This window comes from Pseudorasbora parva, chromosome 1 (genome assembly GCF_024679245.1).
Source record: "Pseudorasbora parva isolate DD20220531a chromosome 1, ASM2467924v1, whole genome shotgun sequence".
NCBI classification, from domain to species: Eukaryota; Metazoa; Chordata; class Actinopteri; order Cypriniformes; family Gobionidae; genus Pseudorasbora; species Pseudorasbora parva.
The window spans coordinates 69,849,906-69,854,905 of NC_090172.1; the positions used below are offsets into that span (position 1 = coordinate 69,849,906).

The following is a 5,000-nucleotide window of genomic DNA, read 5'->3' on the forward strand; positions in this document are numbered from 1 at the left end:
AGAGGAGCTATTTAGACTAAAGACTACAGCCAGTAGAGGAGCTATTTAGACTAAAGACTACAGCCAGTAGAGGAGCTATTTAGACTAAAGACTACAGCCAGTAGAGGAGCTATTTAGACTAAAGACTACAGTCAGTAGAGGAGCTATTTAGACTAAAGACTACAGTCAGTAGAGGAGCTATTTAGACTAAAGACTACAGCCAGGAGAGGAGCTATTTAGGACTAAAGACTACAGCCAGTAGAGGAGCTATTTAGACTAAAGACTACAGCCAGTAGAAGAGCTATTTAGACTAAAGACTACAGCCAGTAGAGGAGCTATTTAGACTAAAGACTACAGTCAGTAGAGGAGCTATTTAGACTAAAGACTACAGTCAGTAGAGGAGCTATTTAGACTAAAGACTACAGTCAGTAGAGGAGCTATTTAGACTGAAAGACTACAGTCAGTAGAGGAGCTATTTAGACTAAAGACTACAGTCAGTAGAGGAGCTATTTAGACTAAAGACTACAGTCAGTAGAGGAGCTATTTAGACTAAAGACTACAGTCAGTAGAGGAGCTATTTAGACTAAAGACTACAGTCAGTAGAGGAGCTATTTAGACTAAAGACTACAGTCAGTAGAGGAGCTATTTAGACTAAAGACTACAGCCAGTAGAGGAGCTATTTAGACTAAAGACTACAGTCAGTAGAGGAGCTATTTAGACTAAAGACTACAGTCAGTAGAGGAGCTATTTAGACTAAAGACTACAGCCAGTAGAGGAGCTATTTAGACTAAAGACTACAGCCAGTAGAGGAGCTATTTAGACTAAAGACTACAGTCAGTAGAGGAGCTATTTAGACTAAAGACTACAGTCAGTAGAGGAGCTATTTAGACTAAAGACTACAGCCAGTAGAGGAGCTATTTAGACTAAAGACTACAGCCAGTAGAGGAGCTATTTAGACTAAAGACTACAGCCAGTAGAAGGAGCTATTTAGACTAAAGACTACAGCCAGTAGAGGAGCTATTTAGGACTAAAGACTACAGCCAGTAGAGGAGCTATTTAGACTAAAGACTACAGCCAGTAGAGGAGCTATTTAGACTAAAGACTACAGTCAGTAGAGGAGCTATTTAGACTAAAGACTACAGTCAGTAGAGGAGCTATTTAGACTAAAGACTACAGTCAGTAGAGGAGCTATTTAGACTAAAGAACTACAGTCAGTAGAGGAGCTATTTAGACTAAAGACTACAGCCAGTAGAGGAGCTATTTAGACTAAAGACTACAGTCAGTAGAGGAGCTATTTAGACTAAAGACTACAGTCAGTAGAGGAGCTATTTAGACTAAAGACTACAGTCAGTAGAGGAGCTATTTAGACTAAAGACTACAGTCAGTAGAGGAGCTATTCAGACTAAAGACTACAGCCAGTAGAGGAGCTATTTAGACTAAAGACTACAGTCAGTAGAGGAGCTATTTAGACTAAAGACTACAGTCAGTAGAGGAGCTATTTAGACTAAAGACTACAGCCAGTAGAGGAGCTATTTAGACTAAAGACTACAGCCAGTAGAGGAGCTATTCAGACTAAAGACTACAGTCAGTAGAGGAGCTATTTAGACTAAAGACTACAGCCAGTAGAGGAGCTATTTAGACTAAAGACTACAGCCAGTAGAGGAGCTATTTAGGCTAAAGACTACAGTCAGTAGAGGAGCTATTTAGACTAAAGACTACAGCCAGTAGAGGAGCTATTTAGACTAAAGACTACAGTCAGTAGAGGAGCTATTTAGACTAAAGACTACAGCCAGTAGAGGAGCTATTTAGACTAAAGACTACAGTCAGTAGAGGAGCTATTTAGACTAAAGACTACAGCCAGTAGAGGAGCTATTTAGACTAAAGACTACAGCCAGTAGAGGAGCTATTTAGACTAAAGACTACAGTCAGTAGAGGAGCTATTTAGACTAAAGACTACAGCCAGTAGAGGAGCTATTTAGGCTAAAGACTACAGCCAGTAGAGGAGCTATTTAGACTAAAGACTACAGTCAGTAGAGGAGCTATTTAGACTAAAGACTACAGCCAGTAGAGGAGCTATTTAGACTAAAGACTACAGTCAGTAGAGGAGCTATTTAGACTAAAGACTACAGCCAGTAGAGGAGCTATTTAGACTAAAGACTACAGTCAGTAGAGGAGCTATTTAGACTAAAGACTACAGTCAGTAGAGGAGCTATTTAGACTAAAGACTACAGTCAGTAGAGGAGCTATTTAGACTAAAGACTACAGCCAGTAGAGGAGCTATTTAGACTAAAGACTACAGTCAGTAGAGGAGCTATTCAGACTAAAGACTACAGTCAGTAGAGGAGCTATTTAGACTAAAGACTACAGTCAGTAGAAGAGCTATTTAGACTAAAGACTACAGCCAGTAGAGGAGCTATTTAGACTAAAGACTACAGTCAGTAGAGGAGCTATTTAGACTAAAGACTACAGCCAGTAGAGGAGCTATTTAGACTAAAGACTACAGTCAGTAGAGGAGCTATTTAGACTAAAGACTACAGCCAGTAGAGGAGCTATTTAGACTAAAGACTACAGCCAGTAGAGGAGCTATTTAGACTAAAGACTACAGTCAGTAGAGGAGCTATTTAGACTAAAGACTACAGCCAGTAGAGGAGCTATTTAGACTAAAGACTACAGTCAGTAGAGGAGCTATTTAGACTAAAGACTACAGTCAGTAGAGGAGCTATTTAGACTAAAGACTACAGCCAGTAGAGGAGCTATTTTAGACTAAAGACTACAGTCAGTACAGGAGCTATTTAGACTAAAGAATACAGCCAGTAGAGGAGCTATTTAGACTAAAGACTACAAGCTCAGTAGAGGAGCTATTTAGACTAAAGACTACAGCCAGTAGAGGAGCTATTTAGACTAAAGACTACAGTCAGTAGAGGAGCTATTTAGACTAAAGACTACAGTCAGTAGAGGAGCTATTTAGACTAAAGACTACAGCCGGTAGAGGAGCTATTTAGACTAAAGACTACAGTCAGTAGAGGAGCTATTTAGACTAAAGACTACAGTCAGTAGAGGAGCTATTTAGACTAAAGACTACAGTCAGTAGAGGAGCTATTTAGACTAAAGACTACAGTCAGTAGAGGAGCTATTTAGACTAAAGAATACAGCCAGTAGAGGAGCTATTTAGGCTAAAGACTACAGCCAGTAGAGGAGCTATTTAGACTAAAGACTACAGTCAGTAGAGGAGCTATTTAGACTAAAGACTACAGCCCGGTAGAGGAGCTATTTAGACTAAAGACTACAGTCAGTAGAGGAGCTATTTAGACTAAAGACTACAGCCAGTAGAGGAGCTATTTAGACTAAAGACTACAGTCAGTAGAGGAGCTATTTAGACTAAAGACTACAGTCAGTAGAGGAGCTATTTAGACTAAAGACTACAGTCAGTAGAGGAGCTATTTAGACTAAAGACTACAGTCAGTAGAGGAGCTATTTAGACTAAAGAATACAGCCAGTAGAGGAGCTATTTAGACTAAAGACTACAGCCAGTAGAGGAGCTATTTAGACTAAAGACTACAGTCAGTAGAGGAGCTATTTTAGACTAAAGACTACAGTCAGTAGAGGAGCTATTTAGACTAAAGACTACAGCCAGTAGAGGAGCTATTTAGACTAAGACTACAGCCAGTAGAGGAGCTATTTAGACTAAAGACTACAGCCAGTAGAGGAGCTATTTAGACTAAAGAATACAGCCAGTAGAGGAGCTATTTAGACTAAAGACTACAGCCAGTAGAGGAGCTATTTAGACTAAAGACTACAGTCAGTAGAGGAGCTATTTAGACTAAAGACTACAGTCAGTAGAGGAGCTATTTAGACTAAAGACTACAGTCAGTAGAGGAGCTATTTAGACTAAAGACTACAGCCAGTAGAGGAGCTATTTAGACTAAAGACTACAGCCAGTAGAGGAGCTATTTAGACTAAAGACTACAGCCAGTAGAGGAGCTATTTAGACTAAAGACTACAGCCAGTAGAGGAGCTATTTAGACTAAAGACTACAGTCAGTAGAGGAGCTATTTAGACTAAAGACTACAGTCAGTAGAGGAGCTATTTAGACTAAAGACTACAGTCAGTAGAGGAGCTATTTAGACTAAAGACTACAGTCAGTAGAGGAGCTATTTAGGCTAAAGACTACAGCCAGTAGAGGAGCTATTTAGACTAAAGACTACAGTCAGTAGAGGAGCTATTTAGACTAAAGACTACAGCCAGTAGAGGAGCTATTTAGACTAAAGACTACAGCCAGTAGAGGAGCTATTTAGACTAAAGACTACAGCCAGTAGAGGAGCTATTTAGACTAAAGACTACAGCCAGTAGAGGAGCTATTTAGACTAAAGACTACAGCCAGTAGAGGAGCTATTTAGACTAAAGACTACAGTCAGTTGAGGAGCTATTTTAGACTAAAGACTACAGCCAGTAGAGGAGCTATTTAGACTAAAGACTACAGCCAGTAGAGGAGCTATTTAGACTAAAGACTACAGTCAGTAGAGGAGCTATTTAGACTAAAGACTACAGTCAGTAGAGGAGCTATTTAGACTAAAGACTACAGTCAGTAGAGGAGCTATTTAGACTAAAGACTACAGCCAGTAGAGGAGCTATTTAGACTAAAGACTACAGCCAGTAGAGGAGCTATTTAGACTAAAGACTACAGCCAGTAGAGGAGCTATTTAGACTAAAGACTACAGCCAGTAGAGGAGCTATTTAGACTAAAGACTACAGCCAGTAGAGGAGCTATTTAGACTAAAGACTACAGCCAGTAGAGGAGCTATTTAGACTAAAGACTACAGTCAGTAGAGGAGCTATTTAGACTAAAGACTACAGTCAGTAGAGGAGCTATTTAGACTAAAGACTACAGCCAGTAGAGGAGCTATTTAGACTAAAGACTACAGCCAGTAGAGGAGCTATTTAGACTAAAGACTACAGTCAGTAGAGGAGCTATTTAGACTAAAGACTACAGCCAGTAGAGGAGCTATTTAGACTAAAGACTA

At 39.8% G+C, this 5,000-nt stretch overlaps 1 protein-coding gene across 1 annotated transcript in view; it reads right to left on the reverse strand.

Moving 5' to 3' along the window:
* LOC137076732 (transcription factor p65-like) overlaps positions 1-5,000 on the reverse strand; it is a 17,113-nt gene that overhangs the window by 772 nt on the left and 11,341 nt on the right. The gene's annotated exons all lie outside the window — the stretch shown is intronic.